Consider the following 18546-nt stretch of genomic DNA (forward strand, 5'->3'; position numbering starts at 1 on the left):
GCTTAGTTGTGAGATGATGGGTATCACTGGCAAGGCCAGCATTTAGTAATCATCCCTAGTTGCGATTGAGAAGGTGTGGGTGAGGTAGTTTCTTGAACCGATGCCAGCCATGTGCTGTTGATAGACTTATGATGTTGTTCGCGAAGTATAACTTTGACCCAGTGCCAGTGAAGGACTGGTGTTACATTTCCAAGTTAGCATAGTGATTTGCTTGGAGGGGAACTTGCAGATGGTGGTGTTCTCTTGTCATCTGCTGCCCTATTTGTAGGTTTGGGCGGTGCTGTCTAAGGATCTTTGTTGAATGTAGATGGAAGAATAAATATTTGAGGTTAACTCCTCTTGTTTGAAATAGTGCTCTGAGGTCTTTCTCATCCACCCAATCGTACAGATAGGGCCTCCATTTAACATTTCATCTGAAATATGGGAATCACATGGAAAGTTACAGCTAAAACAACTTGAATTCAAGCTTAACCTTAAGACCAACATTAATATAAATGGCATGGATTACCAATTGTGAGCCAAGTATTAAATCATCATTGTGACAGCATGCAAGTCACTGCACTTTGTTTCTGACAGAATTCATTGTTGGCACATCTCTGCAACTTTCGTAGCATGATGTGAAATAGAGCTTTGATTAAAAATGTGTGTCTGTGATCGTTTTAATAAGAATCAATTTGAACATCCTTTCAGACTGACTTCCATGTGGAGTAAGTTTTCCTCCTTGCCAATGAGTCCAACAGAATTGGGATGGCTGGTCTTTGTGACTGACACTGACCTGGCAGTTTTTTTGTGGGAGCACATTACTGCAGATACTGGCATCTGTGCTGAAAACAAAACATACTGGAGATCGTAGCAGGGCAGGCAGCATCCATGGAAAGAGTGCAAGGTAATGTTTCAAGTCTGGATGACTGTTCATCAGAGCTGCTGTGGAGGGGGCAGTATTTTATGCAATAGTTGCAGGGGGAGCGAGGAGGGGGATAGAGTGCTGTGGGGAAAGGCCACTGATAGTGCCGATTAAGTGATCGGAGTGAGAAAAAGGCAGAACATTAGTGTGTCTAACAGCCAAACCGGGAAAAACAGATGGTCCCACTGGGGTGGGGAGAGGGAAGATAGCACATGGCGACAGAGAATGTAACAAGTAAAGATAAGGGAAAGGGAAGGAATGGGAGTGGGTTCACAATCTGAAAGATTGGATTTAATATTGAGTTTAGCACCTTGAACTCATTTTTAAATGGCTGCCAAATCTGCTGATCCATCACTGATCCAAGAATGCCCTTCATCTTCAGGGTCTGCAGACATAAATAAAGGAAGTGAAACAAAGAGCTGAAATTAGGGGAAAGACGCAGGTCAGACAAAGAGTGGCCTCATGGTTTGGTGCAGGTTCCTCTCCAGGAAGCCCAGGGGGTCTTATTCTGAATAGATAGGGAGGAGACCATCCATCTGACCAAGAAAACCTGGATGGAAATAACAGTGGAGTTCAGCAAAACCCGCCCGTTTTGATCTTTCTGTTGTTCAACTGCCCTAATGTCTCCTAATGTGGTTCAAAGTCATAATTTATAATGATTTGAAGATGCTGGTGTTGGACTGGAGTGGACAAAGTTAAAAATCTCACAACACCAGGTTATAGTCCAACAGGTTTATTTGGAAGCACTAGCTTCCTGATGAAGAGCAGGGCTCAGAAAGCTAGTGCTTCCAAATAAACCTGTTGGACTATAACATGGTGTTGTGAGATTTTAACTTTATACTTTATAATGCTCCTGTGCAATATCGTGGGATGTTTCACTACGTTAGTAGTGCTGTAAAAATGTAAGTTGTTACAAAATGTAACACTGTTCAAAATGTTTTAATATAATTTAGATATTGATGTATATCATTTTGTGATGGGATTTAACAGGTTTGATGCCATTGGCTGTTGGGTTTAAAGCCAGCAAACTCAATTGTGTGATAAAGGGCCAATCATTTAAGACCACGGTGACAGGGAATATCCCACTCAGAGGGTTGCTACTCTTTGGAATTCCCTTCCACTGAGCACTTCAGGATGCTCAGTCATTGAAGATATGTAAGGCTGAAGTAGGTGCTTGGTGAATTGAGTGATACGGAGTTTGGGCTGGAAGGTGAAAATGGGGTGAGATGTTGACCTAATCTTATTGAAAGGCAGAGCAGATACCTGGGGTCATATGGCTTTCTCCTGCTCCCATTTCTTATATTCTTAGAAGTTAATATTATTAAAGATACAAACAAATAGACAATTGATGCATGACTCACTTAATTTTATATTGATTTGCATTTGTGTTTGCATTTGTCAATGCATTTCTGTTTTTGTTAGAGGGTGGATGGAATATTGCCTGTGAAGGGCAGCAGACAAGCTGTGTGTAGGAAAACAGTGAAACTGGATCAACAGTTTTCTTGATTACTTTAACGTTTCTAATAATTTTACCTGGGGCTTGGCTTTTGGAGGTTAAGTGGGCAGGATAGGATAACGTAGATAGATCGAGATCTGAGAGGAATAGATGAGATATCAAATACATGCATCCCCACTATAATGCTGCCCATTTCATCTCAATTCGATTACTGACATGAGATGACTGTCTCGCTATCATGACCAAATATTTTCCCAATAGTTTGGTGCTGATTAGTCTGCTTTATTAGCAGGAGTCACATGCTCACATTCCTATTACTGCTCATTTACAACTGATTGATCTTCAACTTGAAAATATACCATGAAAGCACTGACATTTGTATTTATGGTTGAATGAGGTTTTCAGAGTGGAGGACCTGCTGTGAAAATTGGCATATTTCTGAAAAACCAAACTTACCTTTCAGGTTTGGAAATAAGATGTTTCTTTCCTTATATGATACTTAAGCAAATTGGATCTGTAGAGGTAGGGTTTAATGAGCATGTAAATAAGCTCTGAGGTATCCTGTGATGTAACTGTGTCCTTAGTGGTCATATGACAGAGACTCTGTTTGAAAATTGGGAATGGAGCAGCCCTGTACAGAGAGGTCTGCTGCCATACCATAATCATGTACAAGTTAATAAATCCTGTTTGAACAAACATCTTGTAATCTGGCTTGAACCTATAATAAAACCAAAATCACTTTTAAAAACTGTTGCCACTCTTATCTTTATGGTGGCATTAACTGCGGAAATAAATGAGTTAAGGTTAGTACAGATAAGACTGAAAGACACCTCTCCAAGAATTTAATGACTAGTTGAATCATATAGAAAACAAAGCTCCCAGCTTTTACTGTTAGCTTATTGTCCTACTTCAATGATCTCAGACTGAGCCAAGCAAGAGATTTTATTTTTCTCTTCTGAGTATTTCACACAAATCTGCAGCCTGTTGATGAATTTACTGTTCATCGCATGGTGGCTAACATACTAGTGGTGCACATGCTACCTATCAGCAAAAGAAATATGATAAATCAAAGGAATATCTTTGTGTTCAAGTAATCTGCTAATACTGACTTCCTATGCTCACATTGAATAATGTCCACGTTTTGAATGAATGCTGAATGCCCGCAGAGCAGCAACACCGCAAGGATTTATTGAGCTGAATACATTTGGAAAGAAGTTGTATGGTGGAAGAAATTAAGGGAAACATCCAATAAGGCTTTGTGCTATCTCATGGTTGATCTGGATTTCCTGTTCTTCGTTCTATGTCAAGCAGATTCCAACAGGACAGAGCGGAAATCATGCCCTGACCCGTTTCCATTATGTCCCCTCCAATTATTACTATCTCCTGTGATCACCACGTGAGGTATGAGCTTCAGGTAAGGGCTATAGTGACTCAAAGGTCATGGAATGGAAGGAGTAGCTCTACTGGAGGCCGTGTCTCTTGCACATAGGGGATGTACAGCCTTGTAAGCCTAAAGTGTGAAGCTCTTTTGCCCCTTTAACATCTTGACCATCTTTTCTGGTGCATCAGCAGAGATTACCTGCATTTTGAGCCTAGGTACAAGACCAATCATTCATAATCAATGACCTGTAACACTTAGAAATGGGTCAGAATTAAAGGGATGGGGGTGGGGAATGTCTCATCTTGATGCCCTGCTCTCCCAAAAGGAAAATTATGATTAGTACCTTAAGGATGGAGGAGAAATCTGTACTGAAAACTGGTAAGGCAAACAGTGTAAAACCAAAAGACTGTGAAAGTTATAAATCTGAAATAAAAACTATAAATGTTGGAAAGACGATGCTGCCTGATGTTTTGGGTGTTTCCAACATCTTTTGTTTTACTGAAATATTGTACACAGTCTTGGATTCTCTAAAAATAACAAGGCAAATGTCTAAAAGTTAAATTAAGATTATTTTGCAACCAAAATGATTTTTGACAGAGAATTTATGGTACTGTAATGAAGAATTTGGCAAAATGTGCTGCATAGGTTTTAATGTTCCCATAAGATCCTCATATGCTTAATTACAAAGCTGGTACATACTTTTAGACAATAGACAATAGGTGCAGGAGTAGGCCATTCAGCCCTTCAAGCCTGCACCGCCATTCAATATGGTCATGGCTGATCATTCCTAATCAGTATCCTCTTCCTGCCTTATCTCCATAACCCTTGATTCCACTATCTTTGAGAGCTCTATCCAACTCTTTCTTAAATGAATCCAGAGACTGGGCCTCCACTGCCCTCTGGGACAGAGCATTCCACACAGCCACCACTCTCTGGGTGAAGAAGTTTCTCCTCATCTCTGTCCTAAATGGTCTACTCCGTATTTTTAAGCTGTGTCCTCTGGTGCGGCACTCACCTATCAGCGGAAACATGTTTCCTACTGCCAGAGTGTCCAATCCTTTCATAATCTTATATGTCTCAATCAGATCCCCTCTCAGTCTTCTAAACTCAAGGGTATACAAGCCCAGTCGTTTCAGTCTTTCAGTGTAAGGTAGTCCCACCATTCCAGGAATTGACATCGTGAACCTACGCTGCACTCCCTCAATAGCCAGAATGTCTTTCCTCAAATTTGGAGACCAGAACTGCACACAGTACTCCAGGTGTGGTCTCACCAGGGCCCTGTACAGCTGCAGAAGCACCTCTTTGCTCCTATACTCAATTCCTCCTGTTATGAAGGCCAGCATGCTATTAGCCTTCTTCACTACCTGCTGTACCTGCATGCTTGCCTTCATTGACTGGTGTACAAGAACACCCAGATCTCTCTGAACTGCCCCTTTACCTAAATTGATTCCATTGAGGTAGTAATCTGCTTTCCTGTTCTTGCCACCAAAGTGGATAACCATACATTTATCCACATTAAACTGCATCTGCCATGCATCTGCCAACTCACCTAACTTGTCCAGGTTACCCTGTAATCTCCTAACATCCTCATTACATTTCACCCTGCCACCCAGCTTTGTATCATCAGCAAATTTGCTAATGTTATTGCTGATACCATCTTCTATATCATTAACATATATTGTAAAAAGCTGCGGTCCCAGCACGGATCCCTGCAATACCCCACTGGTCACTGCCTGCCATTCCGAAATGGAGCCGTTTATCACTACCCTTTGTTTCCTATCAGTCAACCAATTTTCAATCCAATCTAGTACTTTGCCCCCAATACCATGCGCCCTAATTTTACTCACTAACCTCCTGTGTGGGACTTTATCAAATGCTTTCTGAAAGTCCAGGTACACTACATTTACTGGATCTCCCTCGTCAATCTTCAGAGTTACATCCTCAAAAAATTCCAGAAGATTAGTCAAGCATGATTTCCCCTTCATAAATCCATGCTGACTCTGTCCTATCCTGTTACTACTATCCAGATGTGCCGTAATTTCATCCTTTATAATAGACTCCAGCATCATTCCCATCACTGAGGTCAGACTAACTGGTCTATAATTTCCTGCTTTCTCTCTCCCATCTTTCTTAACAAGTGGTATAACATTAGCCACCTCCAATCCTCAGGAACCGACCCCAAATCTATTGAACTCTGGAAAATAACCACCAACGCATCCACGATTTCCCGAGCCACCTCCTTCAATACCCTGGGTTATAGACCATCAGGCCCGGAGACTTATCAACCTTCAGACCTAACAGTCTTTCCAACACCGATTCCTGGCAAATATAAATTCCCTTATGTTCAGGTCCTTCGCCACTGTTACCTCAGGGAGATTGCTTGTGTCTTCCCCAGTGACCACAGATCTGAAGTACCCATTTAATTCTTCTGCCATTTCTTCGTTCCCCGTAATATATTCCCCTGTTTCTGTCTTCAAGGGTCCAATTTTAGTCCTAACCATTTTTTTGCCTTTCACATACCTAAAAAAGCTTTTACTCTCCTCCTTTATATTTTTGGCCAGTTTACCTTCGTACCTCATTTTTCCTCTGCGTATTTCCTTCTTAGTAATCCTCTGTTGCTCTTTAAAAGCTTCCCAGTCCTCAGTTTTCCCACTTATCTTTGCTATGTTATACTTTTTCTCTTTTAACATTATACGTTTCTTAACTTCCCTCGTCAGCCATGGCCGCTCATGCCTCCTCCTGGGACCTTTCTTTCTTTTAGGAATGAACTGATCCTGCAACTTCTGCATTATACACAGAAATATCCGCCATTGTTCCTCCACGGTCATCCCTGCTAAGGTATTGCACCATTGAACTTTGGCCAGCTCCTCCCTCATAGCTCCATAGTTCCCTTTATTCAACAGAAGTACTGTCACTTCCGACTGTACCCTCTCCCTCTCAAATTGCAGATTAAAGCTTAATGTATTATGGTCACTACTTCCCAATGGCTCCTTCACTTCGAGGTCTCTGACCAATTGTGGTTCGTTACACAATACCAGATCCAGAATTGCCTTCTCCCTGGTCGGCTCCAGCACCAGCTGCTCTAAGAATCCATCTCTGAGGCACTCCACAAAGTCTCTTTCTTGAGGTTCAATACCATCCTGATTTTCCCAGTCTACGTGCATGTTAAAATCCCCCATAACAACTGTAGTAACATCTTTGCGACAGGCCAATTTCAGCTCCTGATTCAACTAACATCCGACATCCAGACTACTGTTTGGGGGCCTGTAAATGACTCCCAAGAGGGTCTTTTTACCCTTAGTATTTCGCAGCTCTATCCACACTGACTCTACATCCCCTGACTTTTGTGACATAAGAAACATTGCCTTTGAATGAAGTCATGATCTATTTTGAAGCCTATACCTCTGATTTAAATGACCATCAGTGAGTATTAAAAATGGATGATATTGTCAGTAATATTGATATTTACAATGATAAGATGACTTTGATGGGACTCAAATTTCCAATCCTATCTGGGATTTTGTCCCATATATTCTAGGTTCATTGTTGAACTAGTATAGCTGAACATTTTGATTCTGATTTCTGTGTGTGCCAAAGCTTTGTGACTTGGATGAAAAATGTGCATGCAGTGCAATTGATAGAGGCAGACAAAAATTATGCCAATCACTGGAATGTGCTTGCAGCTATCTCTACTCATCAGGAGAAGCAATACTGGAAGGAAATTAATGAGACAGCATTGATAAACTGTTCCTCTGAATAGTAAACTGGGTTTTACTTTATACTGAGTCAAAATATGAGAAGTTGTGGATATTCATTGTTGTGGAGAATGAGATAGGAATAATTTTTAAGTCAAGAAGTGAAAAGAGTAGAGAAATTGTGAAGTATTTCTTGAATATGAGATTAAAAAGGTAACCTTGGTAATAGATGTATAGAATGTATAAGCTTTAAAAGGTGTGCATTTAATTTTGTTGCTTACTTTGAAAATGCCACTATGGTGAAACTTACCATAATTTAGCTGAAGCATCTGTTACTGTAAATGTGGCAAATATAAATTCTGAAGTATGGATTTCTTGAAGTAGTATATTTGAATGCACAACACTCCCAAGGAGTCAAATGACACAAGGCAAAATGTAATGTGCAGATTCTAAACCAGGCATGTTAAATCACAAAACTTTTGTTGGCAGTAGGTCAGGGCAAACAAAATGTTATTTCTAACTGGATTGGATGATTATGACATCGCTATTTATGCAACAATACTGCCAGTATGAAATGATGCCTTGAGGCATTTGAATCTAAGTAATAAACATGTAGGGGACTGCAATCCTGAGTTCTGCCATATGCTATTCTATCATTGTGAAAGTGAGATTCCATGCTGCATTTTAATTTCAAAACATAATGTTTTCATAATTGATAAAAACAGAAAATGGTGGAGAAACTCAGCAAGTCTGCCACAACTAGGACACAGCCTTAGAATTAGAGGGGGTAAATTCAGAACAGAAATGCGGAGACATTTCTTCAGCCAGAGAGTGGTGGGCCTGTGGAATTCATTGCCGCAGAGTGCAGTGGAGGCCGGGACGCTAAATGTCTTCAAGGCAGAGATTGATAGATTCTTGTTGTCTCGGGGAATTAAGGGCTACGGGGAGAATGCGGGTAAGTGAAGTTGAGGTGCCCAGCAGCCATGATCGAATGGCGGAGTGGACTCGATGGGCCGAATGGCCTTCCTTCCACTCCTATGTCTTATGATCTTATGGTCTAAATGGTCTCTGGACTCAAAATATTTAGCTCTATTTTTCTCTCCATAGATGTTGCCGGAGCGCTACTGAAGTTTTCCAGTATTTTCTGTTTTTATTTCAGATCTCCAACACCTGCAGTCCTTTGTTTTGTTTGGATTTAATAATTAAACTGGTTGAACTGTGAAATACATTGACAGTCCAAAGTGACGAAGAAAAGAGATTGTGCTACCAATTCTTCACATGACAAGTACTTAATGTATTATCAGATGGAGATCATATACTTCATTGGAAGTCAAAAAATAACAGAGGATGACTCGGCATGAACCATTTCCATACTCTCCTAACAAATATTTCGGAACTGTCTCGACAGGATAGAGTTGGGGGTCAGTGTGTCTCGTTTTTCACTGACTTCTTGCTCCCTGCATCGAAGAAGGTAAACACTTTCCACCTCTCAATACATATGGTTGGCCTCCGATATTCCAAAGATTTAACCTTAATCTGTACATTTACTATGATTGATATGCATAAGGCATTTAATTTAGTTGACTGTTGAGTTGATTCCATTTTTTTTGCATGGAGAATAGAATTAAAATTATTTTCTTAAATTAATGACGTTGTTAAAAAAAAATTATTTATGGGATGTTGGTGTTGCTGGCTGGGTCAGCATTTATTTCCTATCCCTAATTTCCCACACTGCAGTTAAGAGTCAACCGCATCACTGTGTTGCTGGAATCACATGTTGGCCAGGCCAGGGAAGGATGGCAGATTTCCCTTTCTGAAGGGATTTACTAAGCCAGATGGGGTATCAAAACAATTGGCAGTAATTACCATAGTTAGGATAGCTTTTTTTATTTGTATTTACTATCTGCAGTGGTTGGATTGAACCCAAGAACATTAAACTGAGGATTACTTGTCTAATGACAGTATCATTGTGCCTCAAACTCACTCACCTTGTTTGCTCCCACCTTCACTTCTAAATACTTTGGTGCTGATTTTATATTCTGTCTAAATTCAAAGCTGTAGGTTTGCTATGATTCACTGAACAGTTTCTGTGGTTTATCAAGTCATCAGTCACTGTTATTCAGGACTCTTTTGGGAAGAAACTACTGGCTGCATCAGCTTCTATTTAATTAATGTTAAAAATCTGCCTTTGTATCTCATGTTGGGAACAAGCTAACGCAGAAATTGGGTAAATTCACGGCTGTGCCAGGTGCTCTACCTAACGCAACCTCTTAATTCCACAAACACATTGACCAGCTTATAATTTAAATGGTGAACCAGAAATTCTGGCTGCATTTTGTCAAATGCAACAATCTCTTCTTCTTCAGTTCGGACCTCCCATTTTTGTTGGTTTGCTTTTAAGGACGTTATTGATAGTTTGGGAGAAAAGATGCCAGCAGGACCATTAAACTTTCTCCAATGCATCCCTCATGTCCCCTGTCTCCATATCACGAGCGATCAGGGCAGGCAGCAGAGTCCAATGTATGTTGCTGATTTTCTGTTTCAAAAAACATAGATATTAATAAAGCTATTTTATTTTCCAGGTCATCAGAAGTTCGACATTTTTTTTGTCAAGACTGATGAGAGTATTTATATAACTGAAGTGGTCCCACGCTGCTTTGAGGGAATACCCAGGCCTCCAATCTGCTGCTTTTATTTCTCTCATCCCAACAGTTAACTTGGTGATATTAGCAGCCATTCCAGCTTTAATGTCCCTTACTTTGGCCAAGACAGTTGTAGAAAACAACATCTGCAGATCTTTAGCCAGATTCCCCAGCTTCTGTGCAGCAGAGAGGTTTGACATTTATGTGATATTTCATTGAACCTGAGATATTTCGGCCTGACTACAATGCATACGGCCGGCCATTTGCCAGCTGGCTAATCTGGGTCTTCACTGCATTGTTTCCTCTCACTACCATCCAGAAAAGTCTACATTTATCCTGCATTATTAATTGTATACGACCCTTCTTCTGCCATTTTGAGTTATCTTTTCTCTGTTCTCTATTTGTTTCTCCATGTTAAAAACCTGAGAATGGCTCACAGGCTCATGTTCGAGGTGCAGTGTACAGGGGCATCCTATACAATGTGGACGTCTCTGGCTAGCCCAGCATTTATTGCCCATCACAAGTTGCCCAGAGTGCAGTTAAGAGTCAACCACATCGCTGTAGGGCTGGAGTTAGATGTAGGCCAGACCAGGTAGTTTCCATCCTGAAAGAACACCATTGAACAAGATGGGTTTTTCCTGACAATTGGTAATGGATTCATGGTTATCATTAGACTCTTAATTCCAGAATTTGATTGAATTCAAAGTCCACCATCTGCCATGGCAGGATTTGAACCTGTGTCCCCACGATATTACCTAGGTCTCTGGATTAATAGTCTACCGATAATGCCACTAGACCATCACCTCCCACCTATAACTTTTCGATAAGCAATACATTGCCTTCTATTCAATACAAATCTGACCAAGTTTGGAAAGATAATGAGTGAAATTGCAGTTGAAAGTGCCCATCCAAATATTTATTAGCACAATGTTTTAAAGCACCAGCAGCTAGAGTTAGCTTTACATATAATCATAGAATCTGTACAACAGGCCATTCAGCCCATCTAGTCCAAACCAACCCTCTGAAGAGCACCACACCCAGACCCACTGCCCCCTACCCTATAACTCTGCATTTACCATGGTCAATCTGCCTGACCTGCACATCTGTGGACTGTGGGAGGAAGCCAGAGCACGTGGAGGACACCCAAGCAGACACTGGGAGATTGTCTGTGTGGAGTCTGCACAGTCACCCAGAGGTGGAATCAAACCCAGATCCCTGTTGCTGTGTAGCAGCAGTGCTAACCATTGAGCCACTGTACCACCATACTAGTCTTTTTTGGCAACCGCACATGGGAATCAGACATTACGCTTAGTTTCTATGAAAAACTGTCCTAAGTGCAAGATGCCACTTGAAATTTATTTTGTAAACAGATTTACCAGAAAGGAAGTATCTTAGGAATAAACATGTATCTAGGTTGCTACATACTATGTATATGATATTTTACTGAACTTGAAACGGTAATTCCAGTTCTCTCTCCATACAGATGCTGCCAGACCTGCTGAGTTTCTCCAGCATTCTCTGTGTTTGTTTTGGGCTTCCAGTCTCTGCAGTATTTTGCTTGTATTAAGATATTTCATCTGTTTCTGTTACCCGCTGGCAACAAGCCTTATCCACCAGAACACATCAAATACTTTGAGCAAAATGGATGAGTTTCCAACAAATAATGATACACAAGTTATTACTAGCATGTTTCCAAAGCTGTGATAGGTACTCCCTGCAGGCAATGCTCTCCATCAGAAACATTACTCTGTGCTCAATCCACATGAAACCCAAATATAACCTATACGTCTTTCTGAAGTTTATCAGGCAAGGATTTCATCACACATTCAGGACATTGAATCTTCTAGACTATATCATATATTAGTTGAAATCAGCTACATTGTAACTTAAAGTTTCTAGTATAGGAATTAAATTGTTATAACCATTTAACTGAATTTACAATGCCTGGAAAGGAACTTACACCACATGTTTTTTGCAGTAGCTACAAGCAGCTGTAAAATATCTTAGGGTTTCAAATGCAACATTTTTAAAAAATAAATCAACAATACAAACATTTAACCCAAACACATTAACAAGATAGCCATTTTTTTAAAAAAATGACAATTGATCTGTTTGACAAATATGCCTGTAAAGAACATTTGTTTTGTTCAAACATACTGTCCAGACAATTTTGCTAGACACATGTTAATCGGAGATTTGAAAAAATGGTAAGATTGTTATTATGTAGCTATAATTACACATTTTGGAACTGTATCAGTAAATAAATAGTTGTCTACAAATAACTCCAAATAGGACTCATATAAAACAAAGAACTGTGGTCGCTGGAGATCTGAAAGAGAAACAGAAATTGCTGGCGAAATTCAGCAGATCTGGCAACATGGGTAGGGAGAAAGCAGAGTTAACATTTTGAGTCCAGTGATTCTTCATCAGAACTCATCAGTTAAAGAATCGCTGGAATGGAAACATAAAAATTATTTTCTCCCACAGATGTCAGACCTGGTGAGTTTCACCTGCAATTTCTCTTTCTATTTCTCATCTCTCATTTTATAGACTGCCAAAGATTTTCCAACACATAGGAACAAATTACTGCAGATGCTGGAATTGGTACTGAAAACAACAAATGCTGGAGATCCCAACAGGTCAGACAGCATTCATGGAGAGAGAGCCAGCTAATGTTTAAAGTCCAGATAACTCTTCATCAGAGATGAAGTGAGGTGTAGAGGGGACAGCATTCAAGCAATGGTCTGAGGGAGAGCTTTGAGGGTAGTGGGCATAAGGTGCTGGTGGAGAAAAGATGTTAATCGTTCAGATCAAGTGATTGGAAGATGAGAATGGTAGAACAATGGTGTGTCTCCTGCCAGACTTGAAGGGAAAGTAACTGGAATGGAGGGAATGAAGACATGCTAGCAAGCTAAAAGAAAGGGAAGAAATGGTTCACAATTTGAAGGCGTTGAACTCAATACTGAGTGCAGAAGACTGTAGCGTGCTTAGTCTGAAGATGTGATGTTGTTCCTCCAGTTTGCGCTGTGATTCACTGGAACACTGCAGCATGCCGAGGACAGACAGGTGGGCATCGAGCAGGACACTGTGTTAAAATGACCGGCTATGGGAAGGTCAGGGTCCTGCTTGTGCACAGACTGAAAGTGTTCCGCAAAGCATCACCCAGTCTGGGCTTCTCCAATGTAGAGTAGTGAATACAATACACATGATCAAAAGAATGCTTAGTCTGGAAAGACTGTTTGGGCCTTTGGATGGTGAGCAGGGAGAAAGTGAAGGTGCTATAGAGAAGGGGTGCGGTGTTGGTGGTTGTGGAATGGACTAGGTTGTCCCAGAGGGAATGACCCCTGTGAAATGCTGAAGGGGAAGTGAGGGCAAGATGTGTTTGGTGGTGGCATTCTGCTGGAGTTGTCTGAAATGGCAGAGAATGATCCTTTGAATGTGGAGGCTGGTGGGGTGAAAAGTGAGAACAAGGGATACTCGATCACGCTGTTGTGAGTGATGAAAAGGGGCAAGGACAGAGGCACAGGTGATAGGTTGGACGCAAAGAACATTCCACGACTACCAACTCCATCCCATGCCCCCATGACATGTTTTTGTGTAACTACAGAAGATGCAACACCTGCCCTTCACCTCCTCCCTGCTCATCTTCCAAAGGCCAAAACAGTCTTTCCAGGTGAAGCAGCATTTTCACCCATACCTCCTCCAATCTTGGGTATTGCATTCACTACACCCAATGTGGCCTACTCTACAAAATGCAAACTGGGTCATGGCTTTACAGAACACCTCCAGACTGTGTGCAAGCAGGACCCCAAAGTTCCCGTAGCCAGTCATTTTAACACAGCGTCCTGCTCAATTGCCCACTTGTCTGTCCTCGGCATGCTGCAATGCTCCAGTGAATAACAGCGTAAACTCGAAGAACAACATCTGATCTTCAGACTCGGCACTTTATAGCCTTCTGCACTTTCATTTGAGTTCAACACCTTTAAATTGTAGCAAGTTTTCAGAAGATTTGTAGCTTAGGTTGAGGTTCTGGATGTAGGTTTGCTTGCTGAGTTGCAAGGTCCTTTTCCAGATGTTTCGTCACTCTACTAGGTAACATCTTCAGTGGGCCTCCGGGCGAAACCCTGCTGATGATTCCTGCTTTCTATTTATATGTTTAGGTTTCTTTGGGTTGGTGATGTCATCTCCTGTGGTGATGTCATTTCCTGTTCTTTTCTCACGGGGGTGGTAGACGGGGTCTAACTCGATGTGTTTGTTGATAGAGTTCTGGTTGGAATGCCATGCTTCTAGGAATTCTCATGTATGTCTCTGTTTGGCTTGTCCTAGGATGGATATGTTGTCCCAGTCGAAGTGGTGTCCTTCCTCATCTGTATGTAAGGATACTAGTGAGAGAGGGTCATATCTTGACATCATGATAGCCCACAAACCCACCAACACACTAAAACAGCAGCTAATGAACTTGAAAGACCCTATACAGACAACGAACAAAACTAATGGCATTTCCAAAATACCGTGCAAGAATGTAACAAACATTACATTGGACAAACAGACAGAAAACTAGCCACCAGGATACATGAACATTAACTAGCCACAAAATGACATGACCTTCTCTCATTAGTATCCTTACATACAGATGAGGAAGGGCACCACTTTGACTGGGACAACACATCCATCCTTGGACAAGCCAAACAGAGACATGCACAAGAATTTCTAGAAGCATGGCATTCCAACGGGAACTCTATCAACAAACACATCGAGTTAGACCCCATCTACCACTCCCTGAGAAAAAGAACAGGAAGTGATATCACTACAGGAGATGACATCACCAACCCAAAGAAACCCAAGCGTATAAATAGAAAGCAAGAATTATCAGAGGCCCAGAGGTCCGCTGAAGTAGGGTGTATTTAGTAGGGTGACGAAACGTCTGGAAATGAACCTTCCAGCTCAGTGAGCAAACCTACATCCAGAGCTTTTAAATTGTGAACGATTTATTCCCTTCCTTTTAGTTCATTATTATGTCCTCCCCTCACCCCACCCCAGATACTGTCCTTTCAAGTCTAGCAGGAGACATACCATTGTTCTGCTATTCTCACATTCCAGTCACTTGGTCTGACCTATCAACATCTTTTCTCCATCAACACCTTATACCCACTACCCCAAAGCCCTCCCCGCCCACCCCCACCCCCCACCCCTGTATTGCATAAATACTGTCCCCTCCACACATCACGTTAGCTCTAATAAAGAGTCATCTAGATGCGAAACATTAGCTTGCTCTCTCTCCATGGATGCCATCTGACCCATGTGATGTTTTCAGTACTTTTAAAAATGTGACCTCTCTAAGTCTACCTAAAGTTTCTGTTTTATCAAATGTCCATTATTAAAAGGTGTTTTTTCATCATAATTCAGTCCTTTTGTCAGTGACAAATTCAAAGATGCCAAGCAAACAGTAAATCCCTAATGAATAATAGATTAAGCATCCCATTCAACAGTCCATTGGACTTCAGCAAGGCTTTGTTAAGGTCTCGCAAAGAAGATTGAAAGGAAGGGTAAGACCCCATGGAATCCAAGGACATTTGGCTAATTGGATCCAGAATTGGCTGAGTGGCAGGAAGCAGAGGGTGGTAGTTAAGGGTGTTTTTGTGACTGGAAGCATGTGTCCAGTGGGGTTCCACAGAGCTCAGTGTTGAGACCCTTACTGTTCATTGTATAAATAAATGATTTGGACCTGAATAGGGGAGGTTTGATTAGTGAGTTTGTGGATGATGCGAAAATTGGTAGGGTGGTAAGTTGTGAGGAGAATAGCCTTAGATTACAGGAGTTTATAGATGGACTGGTCTGACGGGCAGATTAATGGCAAATTTAAGTCAATTCAGATAAACATGAGGGTGATGCACCTGGGCAGGACAAACAAGGCAGGGGAATACATGATGGACAGTAGGATCATGGGAAGCAGCAAGGATCAGAGGGACTCGGTGTGCATGACCACGGGTCCCTTAAGGTAACAGGACAGGGGTGTAACTTCATTAAGAAAGCATTTAGGATGCTTGCCTTTATTAGTTGAGGCATAGAATTTAAGAGTGGGGAGGTTATGCTGGCGCTTCATTAAAAAGTAGGTTTAATGACAGCTCGAGTATTGTGTGCAGTTCTGGAATCCACAATATAGGATGGATGTGGTAGTATTGGAGAGGGTGCAGAGGAAATTTGCCAGGTTGTTGCTTGGCCTGGAGAGTTTTAGTTATAAAGACAGATTGGGTAGATTGGATCGATTTCCTTGGAGCAGAGGATACTGATGGGCGGGAGGGGGATCATGAATGAAATGTATAAAATTATGAGAGGCATAGATACGATAGGCAGGAAAAGAACTTTTCCATTTGGTGGATCAATGACCAGGGCCTTAGATTTAAGGTAAAGGGCAGGAGATTTAGAGGAGATGTGAAGATTTATTTTTCATCCAGAAGGAAGTGGGAAACTGGATCTCACTACGTGTAAGGGTGGGAGAGGCAAAAACCCTCCTAGCAGTTAAGAAGCATTTAGATGTGTATTTGTGATGCTAAAGCACACAAGCAATTGGCTACGTTCTGGAAAATGGGACTAGAATAATAAGGTCGTTGCTTTGGACCAGTGCAGACTCAGAGGTAAGGGGCATTTTTACTCCACTGTAGATTTCTATGACAATGCGAATGACAAAACTATTGAGAAATTGCCATAAAGGCAAATAAAACTTCAATCTATATTGCAATAATACATTTACTTACCAATTCAAAATATTTGCTTGAAATTCTAGTAACACTCTAGTTTTCCCTTTTCAAATCTCATTGTTCTGATTTACTTCCATTTTGCTGTTGTACCTCCCACAGTGTTGCCATGGAATTTCACAGCATGGTACAGCAACTGCTCTGCCCAGGTCTGTAAGAAACTACCGAGAGTTGCAAACATTATACAAGCCAACGTTCCATCCACTGACTCCATCGACACTTCCTGCTGCCTCAGGAAAGCAGCCTACATAATCAAAGACCCTTCCCACCCTGGTTATAATCTCTTCCATCAGGCAGAAGATGCGAAAGCTTAAACATACAAAGCAACAGAATCAAGAACAGTTTTTCCCCGCTATTACCGGACTTCTGAATGGACATCTCAAATTTTAAATTTAATATTGATTTTGCAGTCTGTGCACCTTCTCTACAGTTGTAATTATTCTTCGCACTATTCTTTTACTCCCACGGACTTTGTATGGTGTGATCTGCATGTACTGCATGCAAATCAAAACTTTTCACTGTACCTAGGTACATATGACAATAATATTTCAAATAATATCAAATGGGTTGATTTCTGTAGGGGTTTACCTGATCATCTACCATAGCTTTGGTAGAAAATCCACAGAAATCCCGAAGTTCTTGCCATTTCTCAGACTTGCAATCAAAGTTAACTGACAATACGGAGAGATCCCTCAGAATTTAATCCTATGTGCATTTGTGTAAAGGTCACATGCATTACCAGTGGACTTCAACATAAAGTCTGTGGCAGCAGAAGAAATGTGTGTTACTTTATCCCCAAAATTGCTTCTCCTCAATTTTCTTGCACTTGATAATCTTTGCCATAAGTTTCAAGTCAGATAATTAACATAAATTATGGTCAGGATTAGCAGCAGTGACAGTGTATTTTGCTCTAATATGTTCAGGGTAAGTTAAATTGAGAATTACATGGCACAGGTGTTGCCAATGTAGCTGAGACAGGCAGAAGAGACACAATTATGGGTCTGAAGAGTTTCACTAATAATCTTCATGGCTGGGAATTACTTTTTGAGAATTATATTTGGCATCCTGCTGACACACACCTGAACTTACTGGCAGTGTGAGAGCATTGGAAGATTTTCATTCTTTTATTCTCCCATTTCCCCCTCATCCTGCTCCCATCTCCTGTAAAGGCCTGTTCTTATCAGTGTCCTCTCTTTTACCATTACAGTGGCAGAGGAGAAAGTGCACAGTTCAAAGATGCATCAAGCAATATATAATTAGGTTAGACTGAACCATATATTTAACATTCTCATCGTAGAATACTGAAACAACATATGTGTCTAACATTATCTGCAGAAATAATAAAACATGCATTGGTTCAACAACAACATTCAAGAAGCTTGACACATCCAGGACAAAGCAGCCCACTTCATTGGCACCACATCTACAAACATCCACTCCCGCCATTACCAACTCTCAAGAGCAGTAGGGTGTATTATCCACAAGATACACTGCAGAAATTCACCAAAGATCCTTAGACAACACCTTCCAAACCCATGACCACTACTATTTTGAAGGACAAGGGCCATAGGTATATGGGAACAACACCAGCTGCAAATTCTCTTCCAAACCACTCACTGTCCTGACTTGGAAATATATCATCATTCCTTCACTGTCATTGGGTCAAAGTCCTGGAAATCCCACCCTAATGGCATTGTTGGTCTACCTACAGCA

At 41.1% G+C, this 18546-nt stretch overlaps 1 long non-coding RNA gene across 1 annotated transcript; it reads left to right on the forward strand.

The window, feature by feature from the left end:
- Positions 1-671: 671 nt before the first annotated feature.
- Positions 672-17370, forward strand: LOC140476740 (uncharacterized). The gene is made up of 3 exons (XR_011960585.1): positions 672-886; positions 8596-8907; positions 16936-17370. It is a non-coding gene; the product is annotated as an uncharacterized lncRNA (long non-coding RNA).
- The last annotated feature ends 1176 nt before the right edge of the window (positions 17371-18546 follow it).

This window comes from Chiloscyllium punctatum, chromosome 5, assembly GCF_047496795.1.
Source record: "Chiloscyllium punctatum isolate Juve2018m chromosome 5, sChiPun1.3, whole genome shotgun sequence".
NCBI lineage: Eukaryota > Metazoa > Chordata > Chondrichthyes > Orectolobiformes > Hemiscylliidae > Chiloscyllium > Chiloscyllium punctatum.